The 23,248-nt window shown below is 40.0% G+C and overlaps 1 protein-coding gene across 1 annotated transcript in view; it reads left to right on the forward strand.

Annotated features, from left to right (window-relative positions):
- LOC123747659 (BTB/POZ domain-containing protein 2-like) overlaps positions 1-23,248 on the forward strand; it is a 209,098-nt gene that overhangs the window by 19,643 nt on the left and 166,207 nt on the right. The gene's annotated exons all lie outside the window — the stretch shown is intronic.

A 23,248-nucleotide genomic window follows, 5' to 3' on the forward strand; every position in this document is an offset into this window, starting at 1 on the left:
GGTGGGGTGGAGTGGGGAATGGTGGGGAGGACGAGGGGGATGGTGGGGAGGACGAGGGGACGGGTTAGGGGGGGTTTTGTGGGGAGGACTGGGGGACAGGGAAGGTTGCTGTGGCTCATCAATGCACTTGCATTGTTGAGCCACAGCAACGCGTGGCTTGGTACTGCAAATTTTTATGAGGAAACTTTTTTGCATTTAACAGGACTCTGACGTCACTTTCACCATCACGTCACGTGACATATGTTCGTCAAGCTTAAATATGATTGGTTACACACGGAAAAGTCAACCAATGAGTGAAGCGCTTCATGACCTTACGCTAAAGTCTTTTACGTAATTGATGTGGGAAGATCTCCTTTGTGATCCAAGTGCCGTACTAAGCTCACGCTCACCACACTGTTGTCTTAAAGATGATTACTTGCAGATTTACCTGAATATGCCTGAGGGCCACTAACACTAATGACCTCGACGCGGACAGGAAAATGGCAGATTGTCGAAGGTCGAAGATGAATGTATGAAACCCTGTATTCAAGGTGTCTCTACCCTCCCTGCTGTTCCTGGTGGTGGGGACGTGGCGTGTTTGCGATGGGCAGCCCTATTCCAACTGTCGTGAGGATAAACTCTATAGGATTGGAGTTAACTGGCCATGCTGGTTACCCGCTGGTGGACTTGGTCTTGAGTGACATGCTCCGAGTCCCGGTCCAGGATGTATATGGTGTAGAGCTGGTCACTGCTCGCCGTGTCATCAAGTTTGTGGGTGAGGCAGACTACCATGATTTTCTCCGGAGGTATGAGGGGAGTACTTTGCAGCTGCAGGACGGCACCGGGTCTGTGACCATTTCGGACCTTAGTGGCGCTGTGACATATGTAAGTGTCCATGGCGCCCTAATGGAGTTTCCTGAGACTCTCTTCCGGCGTTTCTTCCAGAGGTACGGCTCCGTCGTCAGTGTGCAGATGAACTCGCTAACGTCTGGCACGTATTCGGGTGTGAAGACCAACATTCGGACCCTCGGGATGCGACTGAGGTCGGACATTCCATCATTTGTCCGGCTGTTAGGGTACTACGTGTGGGTGTTTTATGCCCGACAACCCCGTACTTGTTTCCGGTGTGGGTTGTTTGGGCATCTGGCTGCCGGGTGTACTGCTGATCCGGTCGCTCCCATGAATTTGTTCCGTGAAGTGGATTTCCCGCTGCTCCCTCTGGAGGAGGACTCCGGGGGTGACGAGGTGAGCGTCCTGTTCGCTGCTGAGGATCCCCCAGCATCGCCTGTTGTTTCCCCGGTTGTCGCCGGCCCTCCTCCGGCTGTTGCGGTGCCGTCGGAGGTTACTCCTGCTCCTGTCTCTGGCCCTGCTGCTCCCGTGGGTCTTCCTGGTACTCCCTGTGAGGCGTCGTCATCTGCTTCCTCGTCTTCGGCTGCTGGACCTGGCCCTCCAGCCTCACCTCGGGTCCCTCCTGTGCTGGGTGCTGGGGTGGCTGCAGAGCCTCCTGCTGTGGGTGGTCCAGTTCCCCCTGTGGTAGAGGCTGCTGCCGTTCTGCGTCGGGCGTCGGTTCGTCCGGCTAGTGGTGCCCGTGTTTCTGGGTCCGCTTCCGGCTCTGACGATATCCGGCTGGAGCCCAAGTGTTCCAGGTGTTCGTCTACTGCCTGGGCCGATGTTGGGGACTTCAGTGACTGTGGGTCTTCAGGTGTTGACGGCGTGGATTCGGATGCGTCGTTGTCTCCACGGGTGGTGGTGGCGGAGGTTCATGTGCCTGCTGGTGCTGTTACCCGTGTCTCGGGTGTGCCTTCTGTTCCTTCCCCGCCAAGGGGCTCTCTCAGTGGGGTGTGGTGGCTTCCGCTGCCAGGGATAGTGCGGATGCTGTTACTGGGCGTGGCCTGGTAGTGACTTTACGAAAGGATGCGCACCACCCTGGTTCCCTGCAGTCGTCTGGTGGTGTGCCCGTGGCCGCTGGTGCCCCCGTGGTGGTGCCCTCTGAACGGCTCTCTCCTGCGGGGTTGCAACTTGAGGCTCTGGAGGTCGTGGTTGCTGAGATCCTGCTGTCTGAAAGGCCAGAGTGCTTTCTTGATGGGCGGGTTCCCGGTATATGGAGTAGGGTGGCGGTAACTCGCCTCCGAAGTGACACCGTCTGGGTTCCCTGTTTGCAGGTGTTTGTTGCCGGGGTTCCGGATACCATGGCGTCCCCGGTGGACGGTAAAGACTCTTGGGGAGGTGGCTGCTTTGAGAGGCATTCCATGTGCAGTTCCCCCGGGCCTTGTTCCCGGGCAAATATGTCTGCTGATTTCATGTTCCTGTAGTGTTGTGTGCCCCTATGGCCTTTTGTTTGCCCTATTGTATTCTGTGCAGGTGCCTCTCCCTTCTTTGTTGCGAGGCCGGTGTTTTGGTGAGGGCATTTTTATTCATGTATTTGCTTTTGTGTTGTTATTTTGCCATGTGTGTTCTCTTTATGCATTGCTAGACTGTGTTGTGCGATTTCCTTGTTCTATTTCATGATGTCCTTTATGATGTGTTTTGTTCTCGGTCCTTCAGGATTGTTCGTTTCATATTATTGTATGTTTTGGCCTCTCACTTTGTTTGTTGCGAGGCGGTTGGTTTGGTGTGAGTGTTTTTATTCATGTCTTGTTTCTGTGAATGTACCTTGCACTGGTGTTTTATTATTGCATTACATGCTGTGCTTGTTTGTTATTTTTGTTTTGTTGTTTATTGTGCTTTTCTTTTTATGTTTCATGTTATACATCTTAAAATTTGTTTTGTTGTATACTGTTATGTTTTATAACGTTACCGTGCTTGCTTGTTTTGACATTATTTTCTCTTTTAATATATGCTCTTGCATTCCTCATGTTTGTACTTTGTTGTCCTGTGCTGTAGGCTCTTCTGACCAATGGTTTATTATTTTGTTTTGTTTTGTTATGTTTTCTACTGTACTTTTATTGTTTTTATTGTAATTAAATTGCATGTGTTACATGTAAAAAAAATGAGTTAAAAGCATTTGCGGGATTGATGGAACAACTGATAATCACACACACCTGTGTGTTTGTATATACCTTTCTCTAGCTCAGTTTTTAAACAGAGCTGGTGTTTAAGGGGAAGGGGGGGGGGGTGTTCAGCTAGGAAACTGGTGCTTGTAGGGGTAATCTGTTAAAAATAATTAACTTCATCATTTAAACAGCGTTACAGTAAGTCGTTACTTCTGAACGTAATTTACGAAACATTTTCTCCCTATGTAACTGGTGTAACTGGTCGGGAATATTATATTCCATCTAGAATATGACAGAATATCGATATAAAGTGGTTTCAATTATTTTCGATATATTAAAATGTAAATTTTTATGACGAAAAAATGTCGCATTCAACAGTACTCTGACGTCACTCTCACCATCACGTTAGGTGACATATGTTCAAGCTTAAATATGATTGGTTACACACGGAAAAGTCAACCAATGAGTGAAGCGCTTCATGACCTTACGCTAAAGTCTTTTACGTAATTGGTGTGGGAAGATCTCCTTTGTGATCCAAGTGCCGTACTAAGCTCACGCTTACCACCCTGTTGTCTTAAAGATGATTACTTGCAGATTTTCCGAATATGCTTGAGGGCCACTAACACTAATGGCCTCGACGCGGACAGGAAGCTGGCAGGTTGTCGAAGATGAATGTACGACGCCCTGTATTCAAGATTTAGAGTACAATTCACACTACTGTGTCACTCGGCAGAGTGAACCTAGTCACCTACAGCAGACACTGTAAGAAGCTCTCAGAAAAGTCGTGTATTAGTCAGCAGGAGCTGACTAGGAGACTGCGACTTGGAAGGTCATTGTTGGCATACAGCACGCAACATGAAGGTATTAGGCGGCACCTTTGGCTTTATTTAATTTCCCGACGAGCGTGTAGGCCATGAAAGGATGGGGTCATCAGTCAAACTGCATACGAGGAAAACCTAAAGAAATCTGACCTATCTCGAGGTTTAAGAAGCAGCGTGGCGATCCTGTTGCAATGACGAGATGGAATAGCATCTTCATCTGTGAACAATCTTCTCGCACAACCACAACGGGTGAAGCTCAACACAACTTGCCAGCAGAACACCGAGTATAATAAAGCAAAATTCTCCGGTCATTACTATTACGCACGCGAGTGAATAGTAACCACTGGTGCTCTGGTCCTGAGTATTCCGGTGTTCGGGAATCTCGTTCCAAGCACCAGTATAGTAAGAATAGTAATATGAGAATAGTATGAACCAACAGAGAGGTTGGTTCGTTTCATATTTCCTGTTGGCTCCACACCTGCTGCATGGACACCACATATTAAACAAAAGTCATTAATCTGATAGTTGGAACTAACAGTAATTATTGCCCAACCTATTCTCTCGAACCTTTCATCGCATTTTTTGATGTCAGAATCCCCCAACGGACAAAATATGATATACTATAGATCACAGCGGCTCACAAACCACCACTTTTTGTAATTCGCCGATCCAGCGGTTATGTTAGGGGCAATTTTATCACATCATTTTATATCCGTTGTAAGAGTTCGAGAGGACGAGGTGGACTGACCGGGGGTGCTATTATAGGGCCCACATACCTTCCCTAACAAAGCGGTGGAGCACCGGGAACTTGGCTTTGACGTAGCGGAGTATGGTGCGCCTCGCCTCTGCACTCTGGGTAATACAGTCAATGTTATCGTCACCTATTACAGTCGACGCGGCTGGAGGATGACCCATACCACTCACCAGAAGATGGAGAAACGACGACGTTTCGGTCCGTTCTGGACTATTGTCAAGTTGTTGTGTGTGCATACAGCTTGATAATGGTCCAGGACGGACCGAAATGTCGTCTCTCTGTCTTCTGATGTGTGGTTTGGTCATCATATTTTCAGCCACGTTATTGTGACTCATCGTCTGTAGGCTGGAGGAGTAAATATCACTCAATAAAACTTATTATTATTAGTGCCATATATAGTTTTTGTTACTTTTTGACAACAAGCATTTGAGACTTTTATAAATAAATCTTATTGCTTATTAAACATTTTGTAAATTTTTAGTTTATTTTACGATTTCTGAGTCTTTTTTTTAAAGAATTGCAAAACGAGTATAATGAGGACAACGAGGTGAATATAAATGTTTTATTAAGTTGGACAGTTCATCAAACGTAAATTGTATCAACAATAGAGGGTTTGACAGATATTTTCAGAAGTGTTATCATCCATTTATTGTTCGAAAACTCCCATGACTGACTAAATGTTTAATTAATGTACTGGATGTCAGTTTTGAGCCCGTGCAATACGGGCTGTTGCAATATGCATTTTTATTTTATTCTAGTGTCATGCCACCTGTTCTTAAAAGAATATTACCTCATGGAAAGGTCCCCTCTCCAGTGTGTAAGTGTGTTGTTGTTTTTTAATATGATCAACAGAGCTAGGACAATGAATTTGGCATGAATCCTAACACTTTTTGACATATTCAATAACACGTTCCCCACAATCTACAATACCACATCAACATATAATTCACTAGCATCATTGAAGATTATATATATATATATATATATATATATATATATATATATATATATATATATATATATATATATATATATATATATATATATATATCGGGCCAGGGAGGCTCTGGGAGTTTACCTGGCCAGGGATGTGGGTAGCGGCGAGGATGACAGTGTTATCAGGAAAGGGAATAGTCTTGTATACACTCCACCATCGATTCACCACCATTGTCACGAAGAACACAGGGATAAGGTTGCGGAAGCTGGAGCAGTATATCAAAAGTTTCTCAAATATTCTGTAAGGATCATTGACATAAGAGAGGCGGTAAAAAGCGACGAAAACAATATTTTCACAGCTAGTGCGTATATTTTCTTTTACGTAAGAATTATTAGCATATGAACTTGGCAAACAAAAAAGGATTATTGACCCATGCTAGACAGTTTATATGTAACTAGCAATGCTGTCAACCACAATTACGTGTATTTTGTTCGTAATCTATGCTTGAAACAATCTACCGATCCTATAAATTGAGCGATTTATATCTTGTTATTGTTATCTATTACGTTACCTGCAAACGTTTTCAAGACACTAATAACCTTATTTAAAAAAAAAAACTGTATTTACCTGTCTATTTAGACTCAAAGTTTTTGCAATACGTATAAATTGTTTCGTGTTAACTGCCGATGTATTTATCACCACACTGATATTTATACTTATATTCTGTTTATTTCAATTGTATATATCAATAAAGTCGCCTGTCTTCTTTTTTTTTGCCTGCCCAGTGAAAGAAAATTGAGCTTCTTTAGTGTCTCTTCATATAGGACGTTCTTAAATCCCCTTATTTGCTTTATTACTCTCTATACGCTTTATAGAATATATGTCCATTCTGTAATACAGAATATATCATGCAGGTCGGCCTTTAATCCTCGACCGTCCAAGTGGTTGGCCGCTATTAATTACCCTCAACCCATCCTATATCCTTATCCTACTCCTTCTAAGTGTTATATAGTCGTAATGGCCTTCCCTTCCCTCCTCTTCCCTTCTGTAATGCGGTATCTAAAACAAAGCTGCATAATCTAATCGGGCCTAACAAGTACAAGAAAATTTATCTCTCATGAACATGTAGAGATAAAGATTTCCTCATTGCTCCATCTCATGCGTTCCTGTTACTTATGCCATAGCTTGACGTACTGCAATCTTACAGATTTAACCCTGAGCAAAAATCCTCTACTTCACTAGCTAAGGTTGCCTCCATTGTCTTTGATATATGAACCTCCATCCCTCTCATATATAAAAAAATATAAATAAGGTGTTCTAAGTGTTGATGTAGATGTTGCATTTGAGGTGCAATGTTTATCCACCCAGAAATTTATACAAATAGCTCTGGACTTTAATAATTACCAATAAGTCAGCTAGGTAGAATGCATTATGTTATCGTCCCTTCCTTAGATCTAATTCTCTATACCCTTCAGTTAGAAAACCATGCATCATTCCTACGTTTTCTAAAATTATTCTTCCCATGTGTGAAGGCAGAGAACGAGCACATATCTAATATAACTTAATAGGTTGTCTCTCCTAATGACAATATCACTCATACTTGCTCCAGGAAAGCGAACTGGCGTACTATTTTATCAGCCCTCTTGCAGAAAGCCCGGTACTTATAACTATCCGAGGTCACCTACAAAGATCATTATTTTACCTTCGAAATGTCAATTCTTTTTTAGGGCCTACCTGTCAGACTACCAGCTACCTCTGGTTAGGCCCTATTTAGATTATGCAGTTCAGTTTTGGTCGCCGAACGATAGAATGTGTATAAATTCACTTGAATGGGTCCAGCATAGGATGACTAAGTTAAATCCCCAAATTAGAGATCTTTCATATGAAGACAGATTAACAAAGCTTAAGTTGCATTCACTGGAAAGGCGAAGAGTTAGAGGTGACATGATAGAGGTTTACAAGTGGAAGAATGTCCAGTCCAGTCAGGCGCCGACAGTCGCAGTGAGAGGGTGTGTTAACCGGAGCTCCTGAGTGTTATATTATCATAGCAACATGGAAGTTGTAGTGAAGGAACTGGTTAATCTAGTTGGAGCTCTGAGGACAGAGTTGGACTCTCTATGGGAGGAGGTACGACAGCTGAAACAACATCGAGAAGAAACGAAAGAAGAGTCCAGTAGTAAAAAGACCTCGCCATGAAAAATTGCAAAGGACAGGGGCCTTAAGAAGACCTTGATAAAGCCTCCTGCAGACACCCTAAGAACTTCTAATTCATTTGCAGTATTGGAGGACGAGTGCTGGGGTGAGACTGCGGATCACGCAAAAGAAAAAGCAAAGAACAACAATGAAGCGCAGGCCCCTCAGAGAGTAAAGGAAGTACCTAAACGTATTTTAGTTGTGGGAGATTGCCAGATAAGGTATTTGGATAGAACGTTTTATGCTAGAGATAGGGGAAACAGGTTAAGGGTTTGCTCTCCCGGAGCTGGTATTGGTGATATTATAAACAACATATATGATATTATGGCTGGAAATTCCGCTATTCACATTAGTGAATAGCCCACACCCCATACCAAAGACTTTCCAAACAATTTGACCCAAAAAAATTCTTAGGCCATTGAAATCAGCTTTTCGAAATTCAGGCATTTTAACAGAATTTTCTCCTACAGATCTATTCCATTCAATGCTAAATCTAATTTCTTTATGATCACTGTTCCCTAGCTCACTAACTATTTCGATGTCCTTAATTTGTGTTTCCCTGTTAGTTAACACTAAATCTAAAATATTATTTCCCCGCGGTGGTTCCTTAATGTGTTGAGTAAGAAAGCAATCGTCAATTAATTCTAGAAAATCTTCTGCTTCATTATTCCCTGTTTTGTTCAACCAGTTTATTCCACTAAAATTAAAGTCACCCATGACATAAATACTGTTATATCTAGATGCTCTAGATATTTCATCCCATAGATGCTTTGCTTCCATTCTGTCTAAATTTGGTGGCCAATATATAACTCCTATTATAATATTATTTGCTTTTCCGTTTAATTCTATCCAAATAGTTTCTGTATGTGGCTCAGTTTTGATTCCCTCTTTGAGACTACATTTCAAATTGTCCCTAACATATATGGCTACTCCCCCTCCTCGTCTAATATATCTATATGTGTGAAATAGTTTAAATCCATTTATTTGATATTCAGCTAATAGTTCTCTATTTTCTACATTCCTCCACGATTCGGTAAGTGCAATAATATCTATTTTTTCTGTGCAGACAAGAGCATTTAATTCGTTAATTTTATTTCTTAGACTTTTAGTGTTAGTGTAATATACCCTAAGTGAATTGTTATTTTGAGACTCTTCTCTTTTCCTGATCATTTTGCCAATTCTTTTCTCCCACAAACACATACCTTTATTACCTCCTTCCTCCAAATCAATTCCCATACTACTATCTACTAACAGTTTAACCCTTAAACTGCGCATGGCGTATATATACGCTCTGAGTAACATGTCCCATGGTGCGCATGGCGTATATATACGCCATAGGGTGCCAGGCCTGATTCAAATGGCCCGCGGCTACACGGGGTTCACAGTAGCTTCCTCAGGGCTCTTGTAAACAGATGCCATTTAAAAAAAAATCGTGGGCAATGTTCTCAGGTGTGAGAGGCACAGTACTGTTGGAGCAACCAAGGCCGGCGCACGCAGCATGAGCGAACAGCATTGCTGTTCAGCTTGTGACCACAGCATCGCCGAAAAATGTCAAAATAAATATATAATTGTTATTATTTAGCGATGACAATATTACAGATGACCCATGACTGTGATATAAATAACCAGGGTTGTGATAATAGCAGGATTATTGTAATAATTAGCGCTGTGGGAGGAGTGATGCTGAGAGACGGAGGGAGACAGCATCGTTTACTGACTGTGTGGCCACCTGTTATTGTTTGCATTCACCATACCAGGTCAGTGGTTCTCTATGGTGAACACAAATGTAGATACTTATATATAATGTGTGTATTAGTGTAATAACAGCAAAAGGATTATGCTGGGAGGAGCCATATGGGTGACGAAGGTGACGTCGTCTGCACGATTTGTCTAGCTGTTTAGAGGGTGGCCACTATGCTCTTTGGGCGCACTACAAGCTTAGGTGTACAGTTACGGTGCATAAAACATGTAGATATTTATATATAATATGTATATGTAGGGTAATAACACTGCAAAAGGTATTGTTGGGGGAGAAAGTTTAGTGCGTGTGACCTTGAAAGAGTGAGGGAGCCGCCATCTGTGTATAGCGAAGACTCTTAGTGCCTGAACTAACTATATCAGCTTAGCTGTACAGTTGTGGTGAACAAAATATATACATACTTATATATAACGTCTGTATATAGTGTAATAACACCACAAATTATATTGTTGGGGGAGAAAGTTTAGTGCGTGTGTTGAAGGAGTGGCAGCGAGTGGCTGGCTGGTGTGTGGCGGTAACTCTTCGTTGCTTTTCGACTCTCAATACCAACTTAGTGGTTCGTTATGGTGACCAAAACATGCAGATACTTATATATAACCTGTGTATAGAGTGTAATAGCAGCAAAACTATTTGTTTATTGTTTTATTAACATAATAATTGAATCACTAATATGCACATCATACTTTTGAGTATATCGATTATTCACCACTTTTATTATATAAATATATTACAATACACACTATTGAATAATATTACTGGAAAAAAACTAAGAAAAAATCAATCGGAGACATTGAAACAATTAGGTAATAATATCTTTGTGGCAACTCCCATCTGTCAATGCGGGTGACGCTGACCGGGTCTGACGACCACTCTGTCAACGCCCACTTTTTGCCAAACTTCCTCGGTCAATTGCGCCCAAAATATGTCACCTACGATTTTTTTGTTATTTTTTCCCGTGCTCAGGGGACACAAATTAACATGTTTAGAAGATGAAAAAAAAATTTTGAATTTTTTTTTTCTTCCACACAGGGGTGTAAATGTCCCCAGGACCCCTGAGCAGTGTAAGGGTTAAACCCAAACAAACGCCTCTAACCACTTGTTCCAACGAATTCGGAACAACAACAACCCCAGCCCTCGATAGATGCACCCCATCGCGAGCATACATTTCATTTCTTCCATAGAAATGTTCCCAGTTGTCTATTATAGACATTGCATTTGATTTGCAATATCTTTCCCGCCAGCAATTGACACCAAATGCCCTCGCCATCCATTCATTTCCCACTCCCATTCTTAGAAGAATGCCACATGATCGGGATTCCTCCCTTGCTTCTAACTAATTCAATTGCTGTTTTATACCTCTGAATCAGTTCCTCACTCCTAACTCGACCAACATCATTTCCTCCCACGTAAATGCAAATAACGGGATTGTTCCCATTTCCAGCCATAATATCATTCATGTTGTTTATAATATCACCAATACCAGCTCCAGGATAGCAAACCCTTAACCTGTTCTCCCTATCTCTAGCACAAAACGTTCTATCCAAATACCTTATCTGGGAATCTCCCTGAACTAAAGTTTGCTTAGGTACTTCCTTTACTCTCTGAGGGGCCTGAGTTTCGTTGCTCTTCGTTGCTTTCACTTTTGCGTGCTCCACAGTCTCACCACAGCACTCGTCCTCCAATACGGCAAATGAATTAGACGTTCTTAGGGCGTCTGTAGGCGGCTTTATCAAAGTCTTCTTAAGGACCCTGTCCTTTACAACTTTCCAAGACGAAGTCTTTTTACAACTGGTCTCCTCCTTCGTCCTTCTTGTTGTTGTTTTAGCTGTCGTACCTCCTCCCGTAGAGAGTCCAACTCTGTCCTCAGAGCCCCAACCAGACTCATCAGTTCCTTCACCACAACTTCCATATTGTTATGATAATATAACTACACTCAGGAGCTCCGGCTAACACACCCTCTCTATTTAGCTCTGGTTAGGCCCTATTTAGATTATGCAGTTCAGTTTTGGTCGCCGTACTATAGAATGGATATAAATTCACTTGAACATGTCCAGCGTAGGATGACTAAGTTAATTCCCCAAATTAGAAATCTTTCATATGAATAAAGATTAACAAAGCTTAAGTTGCATTCACTGGAAAGGCGAGTTAGGGGTGACATAATATAGGTTTAAAAGTGGATGAATGGACATAACAAAGGGGATATTAATAGGGTATTAAAAGTATCAACACAAGACATAAGAACATAAGAACAAAGACAACTGCAGAAGGCCTATTGGCCCATACGAGGCAGCTCCTATTTATAACCACCCAATCCCACTCATATACATGTCCAACCCATGCTTGAAACAATGGAGGGACCCCACCTCAACAATGTTACGCAGGCAATTGGTTCCACAAATCAACAACACTGTTACTGAACCAGTATTTGCCCAAATCTTTCCTAAATCTAAACTTATCCAATTTATACCCATTGTTTCGTGTTCTGTCTGGTTTTGATACTTTTAATACCCTATTAATATCCCCTTTGTTATGTCCATTCACCCACTTGTAAACCTCTATCATGTCATCCCTACCTCTTCGCCTTTCCAGTGAATGCTACTTAAGCTTTGTTAATCTTTCTTCATATGAAAGATTTCTAATTTGGGGAATTAACTTAGTCATCCTAAGAAGGGAGCCGGTCGGCCGAGCGGACAGCACGCTGGACTTGTGATCCTGTGGTCCTGGGTTCGATCCCAGGCGCTGGCGAGAAACAATGAGCAGAGTTTCTTTTACCCTATGCCCCTGTTACCTAACAGTAAAATAGGTACCTGGGTGTTAGTCAGCTGTCACGGGCTGCTTCCTGGGGGTGGAGGCCTGGTCGAGGACCGGGCCGCGGGGACACTAAAAAAAAAAAAAGCCCCGAAATCATCTCAAGATAACCTCAAGATCCTACGCTGGACACGTTCAAGTGAATTTATATCCATTCTATAATATGGCGACCAAAACTGAACTGCATAATCTAAATGGGGCCTAACTAGAGCAAGATATAGCTTGAGAACCACACCAGGTGTCTTGTTACTAACGCTGTGATTAATAAATCCAAGTGTCCGATTTGCCTTATTACGAACATTTATGCATTGATGAGTTTTAAATTCTTGCTAATCATAACTCCCAGATCCCTTTCGCAATCCGACTTCTCAATCTCAACACCATCTAGCTCGTACCTTGTAACTCTGTCATCATTACCTAACCTCAGAATTTTACATTTATCAGCATTAAACTGCATCTGCCAATCCTTTGACCATTTCAAAACTCTATCTAGATCAACTTGAAGTGATAGTGAGTCCTCCTCCGAATTAATTTCCCTACCGATTTTCGTATCATCAGCAAATTTGCAAATGTTGCTACTCAAACCTGAATCTAAATCATTTATATATATTATAAACAACAGAGGTCCCAGGACAGAGCCCTGAGGTACTCCACTAACAACATTATCCCACTGAGACTTAACCCCATTTATACTAGCTCTCTGTTTCCTTTGGAATAGCAATGCCCTAATCCAACTTAATATAGCACCCCCAATACCATGAGCTTCTATTTTTTTAATTAGTCTTTCATGTGGCATTGTATAAAAAGCTTTGCTAAAGTCAAGGTACACAACATTACAATCCTTACCACTATCAACTGCCTCAACTATGCTGGAATAAAAAGTTAGCAAATTTGTTAAACATGAACGGCCATTTGTAAAACCATGTTGCGACTCATTTATTAATTTGTTTTTCAAGATGGAGACGAATTGTATTTGCAATTATTGATTCAAGTAACTTTCCCACAATAGACGTTAGGCTAATTGGCCGATAGTTTGACACAAGTGATCTATCTCCTTTCCTAAAAATTGGTACCACATTAGCTACCTTCCATGACTCTGGCACTCTGCCTGACTATTGATTTATTTAATATGGTAGACAGTGGCTCGGATAGCTCCTCTTTGCATTCTTTAAGCACCCTGGCAAACACTTCATCCGGCCCTGGGGATTTGTTTGGTTTTAGTTTTTCTAATTGTTTAATTACATCCTCTCTGGTAACTGCTAAACTAGTCAACCTGTCCTCATCCCCACCCACATAGGCTTGTTCGGCTGAAGGCATATTGATAAGGTCTTTAGTAAATACAGATATAAAATATTTGTTAAAAATACTACGCATCTCTTTGTCATTATCTGTTATTTGACCTGTCTCAGATTTTAACGGACCTATCCTTTCCCTAGTCTTAGTTTGATATAACTGAAAGAAACCTTTAGGATTTGACTTTGCTTGCTCTGCTATGCGAACTTCATAGTTTCTTTTTGCTTTCCTAATCTCTTTTTTTTTAACATTTCTTACCAGTTGTATGAATTCCTGTTCTAAACTGACTTCCCCATTCTTAATCCTTTTGTACCAAGCTCTCTTTTAACCTATAAGGTTCTTTAAATTATTTGTTATCCACTTTGGGTCATTAGTATTCGATCTATTCAATTTGTATGGTATACTACGTTCCTGTGCTTTGTTTAGAATATTCTTAAATAAGTTATATATTAAATCCACATCGAAATCCCCTTTTATGTCACCTATCGCTGGGTTCATGTCTCGCTCCAAGACCGGCCCACACCCCATACCCAAGACTTTCCAATCTATTTGACCCAAAAAATTTCTTAGGCTATTAAAATCAGCTTTTCGAAAATCTGGCACTTTAACAGAATTTTCTCCTACAGGTCTATTCCATTCTATGCTAAATCTGATTACTTTGTGATCACTGTTCCCTAGCTCACTCCCTTTTTCGATGTCATTAATTTGTGTTTCCCTGTTAGTTAACACTAAATCTAAAATATTATTTTCCCGCGTTGGTTCCTTAATGTGTTGCGTAAGAAAGCAATCGTTAATTATTTCTAGAAAATCGTCTGCTTCACTATTCCCTGTTTTGTTCACCTAGTTTATTCCACTAAAATTAAAGTCACCCATGACATAAACACTGTTAAATTTAGATGCTCTAGATATTTCATCCCATAGATGCTTTGCTTCCATTCTGTCTAAATTTGGTGGTCTATATATAACTCCTATTATAATATTATTTGCTTTTTCGTTTAATTCTATCCAAATAGTTTCTGTGTGTGGCTCAGTTTTGATTCCCTCTTTGAGACTACATTTCAAATTGTCCCTAACATATATGGCTACTCCCCATCCTTGTCTAATATATCTATCTGTGTGAAATAGTTTAAATACATTTATTTGATATTCAGCTAATAGTTCTCTATTTTCTACATTCATCCACGTTTCGGTAAGTGCAATAATATCTATTTTTTCTGTGCAGACAAGAGCATTTAATTCGTTAATTTTATTTCTTAGACTTGTACTGTTAGTGTAATATACCCTAAGTGAATTGTTATTTTGAGGCCCTTTTCTTTTCCTGATCATTTTGCCAATTCTTTTCTCCCACGAACACATACTTTTATTACCTCCTTCCTCCAAATCAATTCCCATACCACTATCTACTAACAGATTAAACCCAAACAAACACCTCTAACCACTGGTTCCAACGAGTTCACAACAGCAACAACCCCAGCCCTCGATTGATGCACCCCATCATGAGCATACATTTCATTTTTTCCATAGAAGTGTTCCCAGTTGTCTATGAAAGATATTGCATTTGATTTGCAATATCTTTCCAGCCGGCAATTGACACCAAGTGCCCTCGACATACATTCATTTCCTACTCCCTTTCTTGGAAGAATGCCACATATGATCGGGATTCCTCCCTTGCTCCTAACTAATTCAATGGCTGTCCTGAATCTCTATATTAGTTCCTCACTCATAACTCGCCCAACATCATTACCCACTGCACTAATACAAATAATGGGTTTGTTCCCATTTCCCGTCATAATATCATTCATGTTTCCAGCAATATCACCAATTCCAGCTCCCGGATAGCAAACCCTTAATCTGTTCCCAATATCTCTGGCACAAAACGTTCTGTCTAATTACCTCACCTGGGAATCTCCTTCAACCAAAATTCGCTTCGGTACCTCCTTAACTTTCTGAGCAGCCTGAGGGGCCTGCGCTCCGCCGTTCCTCGCTGATTTTCGTTCCGAGTGAACTGCAGGCTCACCACAGCACTCGTCCTCCAACACGGCAAATGAATTTGCTGTCCTTAGGGCGTCTGTAGGCGGCCATGTCAAGGTCTTCTTAAGACCCCTGTCCCTCACGACTCTCCACGATGAGGTCCCGTCAACACTGGTCTCTTCCTTCGTTTCCTCCTGAAGTCTCAGCCGTCGTACGTCCTCCCGCAGGGAATCCATCTTTGCTCTCTGGGCTCCAACCAGACACACCAAATCCTTCACTAATCCTTCCATTATTGCAATAATAATGTTATATATATTCCCAGTTACTTTTTTTTCCAAGGCCCAAACTCTTCCTCACGTACCAATTTACGTCTCACAGTACCCGTCCGTCAACCTAGATAGCAGAATAGTCGTGATTGGTTCAATTATAAGGAAAATTATAGTTTTCAGGTCCCACATGGGTTGTGAAATTTACCTACTATTGTCCATGCTCCTAGAATATTACAGATCAGCTACTTCCTATTGAAGGCTCGTAGTTTTGTTTTGAGAAATATTAGTTGTTCTTAGTAAATTATAATAAGCACTAAAAATTATTACATAGAATAACAGTCCTTCACTAATCAATATTATATACCATTGTTTGTGCTTTACAATTCTTTAAAGGATGTTTTGTAGAAACGCTAACAGAAAACGATGTTACGTTAGAATGTCTATTGGGTAAACTACTGCAAACAGGATAGTATTGTGTCTACCAACTACAGGATGGGTATGTCTCAGACCCTGTTGGAATATAACCAGTCTGTCAATCGGGTCAACTCAAGTGTTGCGTTTCCAAAAGGGTCGCCCATGTTGGAATCGGTGAACGCCCTAGTAATATTGTTGAAAACATCTTAATAACTTATTAAACCGAAGGTCTATTTATGTCAGAAGAACGGCAGAAACTAGATCTATATATGAAAACTCTTTCAGGACAAAATTTAAAGTAAAACTAAAGATATTTGTAGTTGTATAAAAGTTGCATTTTTCATCGGTCGTAGAGCTGGAAATCCGCAATATTCATCTCAGAACAATGCTTATTTCACGCAGAATCGTTAATAAACGTAAGATTTTTATACGTCTCAAGAAAGATAGAAACATAATCTTCATTTTAAAAGCCTTACCATGGGCATATTTGTATTTAAAGCGAAGATACGTGTATTTTTTCTAATCGGGGAGCTCCGATCCCGCACAAATCGAGCAACGGAGTAACACTCTCTCAGAACAATGCTTATTTCACGTAAATCCGTTAATAAACACAAATGTTTTAAATGTCTTATGAAAGATAGAAATATAGGCTTTATTTTACTACTTTACCATAGAAATATATAAAGTTCTAATGAAGATAAATGTGTTTTAATAATCGCCGAGTTCCGACCCTGCACAAACTGATCGACAGAGCAACTCTCTCTCAGAACAATGCTTATTTCACGTAAATTCGTTATTAATTAAACACACATGTTTTATATGTCTTAAGATAGAAATATAAGCTTCATTTTAAATACTTTACCATAGACATATATAAAGCTCAAGTGAAGATACATACGTTTTTATAGTGGCATTCAGTAGCTTGTCGGTCATGGAGGGCAGAAGCCTACGCACTTGGCAATATAGTGTGTAATTAACAAAGATACGCTTATAGAGCCTAAAATATTATATGCCTTCAGAAAGACAGAGATATGCTCGTTATTGTGAGTGCACCAAAGGAAATATATCTTGTTGGAAGTGTGACGGTAATGCGTTGGTGTTCGGCTGTTTCAAAAGCTAGGGGTATGGCCTCGTCACATATAGAAACAAAAAAGAGAAAATCTGGAACTTCGTCTGTGGTAAGGTAATGGGAAGACACACAAAACACAAGTAAATTTAACAATGAAATTTTAATTACGTTAGAAAAGCAAAACATGAATAAAATGGACATAAAATTCGTATCATAAAATCAATCAAAATAATAAGAATAATCAAATGACAAAATGAAAAGTTACGTTAAGACAAGTGAGTAATAACAAGTGAACAATATATAATGCAAATATGGGTGCAGGAATATTGGCTTTAAGCTGCCACCGTCTCTTAGTACACGTAAGCCAGAGCTTAGTCTACCTAACGAGACGTGTTAACTTGTTGAAAGCACTGGATATTCTGAGGTCCGATGGTCGTGGTAGCCCCAGACATCAGGTAGTGTGGTGGGTAGGGAGCAGGTGCGACTGACCACCAGCCAATCAGCGATGAGCAGGCGACGGACAGGTAGTCTGGTGGTTCGAGTGGTGGGGGGAGCAGGTGTTCCTATTGCTGAATACGTTTGCTCTCTGGCAAACCTTGGTGTTGTACTTGGATATTTCTTCCATATTAGTTGTATAGGGATGTATAGCGACGAACTTAGGAGGGAAGAGCAGGCTCAATCTCTTCTTGAAGGAGATTATCGTCACAGAAGACAAAGATATATCAATTCGAAAATAAGTTTCGACTCTTGCCCGCGCAAGAGATAGCGCGACTCTCGCCCCATCTATTGGAGATTCTGTTCACCTAATGACCCAAAGCTACTCAAAGCCTCCTAGCATTACTTAAATAATGAAGAAATATGGTACATATATTCACTATTAATGTTGGTGCTTAATGCAGAACACGAGAAAACATATATTTACTATGAAATAATATACTTCCATTATGAAATAAGTAAATATGTGGCCTCACAGGAAGTCAACGGTCCAGGTGTCAATGTTGCAGAGCGACTTACCCAAGATATATTGTTGTCTGAAAAGTGTTTGTTGGCATATCAACCTTCTGTACACAGTGATCCAGTCGTCGCACTTCTCTCCTTAAATGATCGCAAATTTAATTTATTATATTAACAAGTAGAATACGTATTTCTAATAATATCTAACATAACTAGCCAGAAAACATTTAAGACTTATTGAAAAATACATGTCTGGAAGTTAAATCGGCTTCATAGAACAATAGTGTTGATCTATACTAATCGTTATTCGTTAGTATGCGTTCGCTACTTAAACCATTTACTGTACTGATGTAAAATCTCCCATGTCTATTCGCACATGGAACACCGAACCTTACACACACTCTGATATATTGTTTAATTAATAGAGATTCACTAATAAAGCTTATAATTGTATATGTTATCAAAAAGGCATAGATAAAGTCGTTCTTACGTTTTAGTCACAGAGATTAGATATTAGTAAAGTTCATTTTATTCAGGAAAGTACATAAATAGTCGATTTACAAACATAATATTGGATTTATAGATAGAGCTAGTACATACAATACCTAAAGCCACTAGTACGCATAGCGTTTCGGGCATATTATTGAGAGAGGAAAGATATTTATATTTAATTTTTTTTTTTTACCGGCGCTCTCCCTATTGATGGGAACTACAACCTAATGAAGATAAATGTTAATTTTATGTAGATACTGTAATAAACGAAAGTTTTTAATGTCGTCAGAAAAGCAGGAATATAGGCAAATTTTAAATCCCTTGTCATAAATATAACTGAAGTGAAAGCAAAGATATATGCATTTTGATAGTTACTTGATGGCTAGGATTGAGTGTGTGACGCTCTACACTCAAGCTAATAAATTTTGTAATTTGCATATATGTTAATTAACCTTAAAAATCTGTGTCAGAAGAACGACAGATGTAGACGTTAATGTGACAAAATTTCAACGAATATATATATATATATATATTTCGTTAAATAAATAATACAACCCCATCACCAGTGTCAGGACACAAGAAAACTATTCGCATCAGTGTGTGTAAGTACCTCATTCATAATGATGTGCTGCCCGAAATCTTAGCGAAGTATCCAAAATTTGCTTACTGTAGATAATACATGTACATGGCTGTAAAGCTTCCGCCCAATTAGGTGGGTGTGGAGCAAGACTAGTAACTGTGTGACTCATCATATATGTAAAGTGTCTTGTATAGTGACTGTTGTGAGCCTCTTGTTGATCACTTGTGACACAAAGATTTTTGATGTGTTTATTTGTGTGGGTGATTAAATATGTATGTGTATGTATATATGTATACGTATATATATATATATGTACATGTATGTATGAGTGTGTACATGTGTATATAACATTAATAATTTTGTAACCAGCGTCAAAAATTATTTGTTTAGCTAAACGAACTAGAGGGTTCAGTTCCTGAACCGATTATGTGCCTCTGTAATCCTTCACACCACCGCCCACGGGATGGGTATGGGGTGCATAATAAAGAAAGAAATTGAAATTATCCAGCCAGGCGGGGAAAAATGGCTGCACAATACTGATAAAATATGTAATTCACAGAGATGCGCTGATAAACATTAATGTTTTTTTTTTTTATTAAAGATACAGATATAAACTTTGTTTTCAAACGTTGAATGTAACAATATTTCAAGTATAAGAACCAAGATATATTTAAGACTTAACGATTTCCTATCAAGTTGCAAAGTTACCTTAATTGCTCTCTATCATCATCATTTATTGATGATGTTAATTATGATGCAGGATCGATGTCTAGGTGAATTATGGCTGACACAGTCAGATTACATATGTCAGCCACAAGCAGGTAATTTTCAAAAGAAGGCCCAAAGCCTTGGAATGGCATCCACAAATACAACTCTTAACTTAATTATAAACCTTATATAGTCTATATCATCAGAAATTCAGACACACAAAAATATAGTTTCACATTTTTGTTATTAAAGTATATATTTTGAACCACATACTCATCCTGAGAGTCTTAATTTATTGTGCACCCCATAGTCATCATGGGCCCGATTCACGAAGCAGTTACGCAAGTACTTACAAACGTGTACATCTTTCCTCAATCTTTGCCGGCTTTGAAAACATTTATTAAAGAGTTTAAAAACATGAAAACTTCCCAATCAACTGTTGATATTGTTATAAACAGCCTCGTGGTGCTTCGGAGCTCATTAACTGTCTAATAATTGTAAACAAAGCCGCCAAAGATTGAGAAAAGATGTTTAGGTTCGTAAGTGCTTGCGTAACGGCTTCGTGAATCTGGCCCATATGATACCTAAGGGGTCCGTGTAATTTCCCAAAGCTAATTACCCCAGAGGAACAGGCCTCCTCCAATTTGTAGTTTGGTCCACCAGGCTGTTGACGCCGCTGTCATTTACACACGCATTATATGTTTATTTATTTATTTATATGGAGGAAGGTACATTGGGGGTTAACAGAGAATACAGAAATTAAGTTGAATTTACATTCTTGTTAAGCCACTAGCACGCATAGCGTTTCGGAACATTAGTAGTCCAAATTAGCCTAAATTGTTTTTAAATTATCCCAACGTCTCTAAGGATAAAGGGTTGACTTATGAGTGCCGGGCACTCAATACTAAGTAGCCTACCTTGCTACTTGTTTATTTATTTAATTTGTATTTATACATATAAGTGTTCTTACATTCTTGTAAAGCCACGTCCTAGCACGCATAATGTTCCGGGTAGATCCTTAATCCTAATTTTGTCCTCGGAATACAACCCTCCGAATCGATTACCAACAAGATTGTTCAATAAATCCCTGAACTATATGTTTAACACATCTCTAACCCTGTCCGTGGAGGACAAACTATTCCATTATTATGGTTACAAAAATAATGATACAAAATAAGATGATACAAAAATCAGCATGGAAATTACCTCTGCTGAAGACATTATTAATATCTGTTTGTAGTTTACCAAAGTTTTCGATTGGGTAGCAGAAAATAACATGATGTTTAACGGTGATAAATTCCAGCAGGTACTCAGATACGGCAAAAATGAGGATCTTAAACATAATACAGGGTACAAAACACAATCAAATCTGCCCATAGTAGGAAAACAGCATGTCAAGGATTTGGGCATAATGATGTCCGACTTCCTAACGTTTAGGGAGCATAACCAAGCAAGTATTGCGTCAGCCAGAAAAATGATAGGATGGATTATGAGAACTTTCAAGTCCAGAGATCCCATCACAATGGTTGTACTCTTCAAATCACTTGTGTTGTCCCTTCTTGAGTCTGCTCAGTACTCACTTCCCCCTTTAGAGCAGGAGAGATTGCTGAAATTGAGGGAATACAGAGAACATATACGGCACGCATAGACGAGATAAAGCACCCAAATTATTGGGATCGTCTCAAAGCTCTTCAAATGTACTCACTAGAAAGGAGACGGGAGAGATCAGCGAGCATCAGAAATATTACAGGAACAACCGTGGACATCTTCAGAAAGAAACTAGATTGTTTCCTTCAAGGAGTGCCGGACCAACCGGGCTGTGGTGGGTATGTGGGCCTGCGGGCCGCTCCAAGCAACAGCCTGGTGGACCAAACTCTCACAAGTCAAGTCTGGCCTCGGGCCGGGCTTGGGGAGTAGACGAACTACCAGAACCCCATCAACCAGGTAACAGGCATGGTTACGTCCCTGGTACTTAAATGTACTAAGCCCTCTTCTAGTTTTCCCTGTGCATGGATCCGTAACCTACTATTAAGTACTCATCTCGACCCTTAAGTCAACCACCAAAGATCCTCCGCTCCACTCAGCCCACAGGTCTTGATGAATGTCATGTCTTTACGAATTTTCCTATCGGTCTCAAATTTCGTGTCAGTTACTCTAGAATGAAACCTACAGAACGCCCATGATTCACCGTGCAGCATGCAATATTCCACATAAGGAAAATTCTTGAAACATCCTGTTTTCCTACTATGGGCAGATTTGATTGTGTTTTGTACCCTGTATTATGTTTAAGATCCTCATTTTTGCCGTATCTGAGTACCTGCTGGAATTTATCACCGTTAAACATCATGTTATTTTCTGCTGCCCAATCGAAAACTTTATTAATATCTGTTTGTAGTTTACCAATGTCTTCAGCAGAGGTAAATTTCATGCTGATTTTTGTATCATCTTATTTTGTATCATTATTTTGGTAACCATAATAATGCAATAGTTTGTCCTCCACGGACAGGGTTAGAGATGTGTTAAACATATAGTTCAGGGATTTATTGAACAATCTTGTTGGTAAACGATTCGGAGGGTTGTATTCCGAGGACAAAATTAGGATTAAGGATCTACCCGGAACGTTATGCTTGCTAGTACGTGGCTTTACAAGAATGTAAGAACACTTATATGTATAAATACAAATTAAATAAATAAACAAGTAGCAAGGTAGGCTACTTAGTATTGAGTGCCCGGCACTCATAAGTCAACCCCTTATCCTTAGAGAAGTTGGGATAATTTAAAAACAATTTAGGCTAATTTGGACTACTAATGTTCCGAAACGCTATGCGTGCTAGTGGCTTAACAAGAATGTAAATTCAACTTAATTTCTGTATTCTCTGTTAACCCCCAATGTACCTTCTTCCATATAAATAAATAAATAAATAAACATATAATGTGTGTGTAAATGACAGCGGCGTCAACAGCCTGGTGGACCAAACTACAAATCGGAGGAGGCCTGTTCCTCTGGGGTAATTAGCTTTGGGAAATTACACGGACCCCTTAGGTATCATATGGGCCAGATTCACGAAGCCGTTACGCAAGCACTTACGAACCTAAACATCTTTTCTCAATCTTTGGCGGCTTTGTTTACAATTATTACAGTTAATGAGCTCCGAAGCACCACGAGGCTGTTTATAGCAATATCAACAGTTGATTGGGAAGTTTTCATGTTTTTAAACTCTTTAATAAATGTTTTCAAAGCCAGCAAAGATTGA

This window comes from Procambarus clarkii, chromosome 30 (assembly GCF_040958095.1).
Source record: "Procambarus clarkii isolate CNS0578487 chromosome 30, FALCON_Pclarkii_2.0, whole genome shotgun sequence".
Lineage (NCBI taxonomy): Eukaryota > Metazoa > Arthropoda > Malacostraca > Decapoda > Cambaridae > Procambarus > Procambarus clarkii.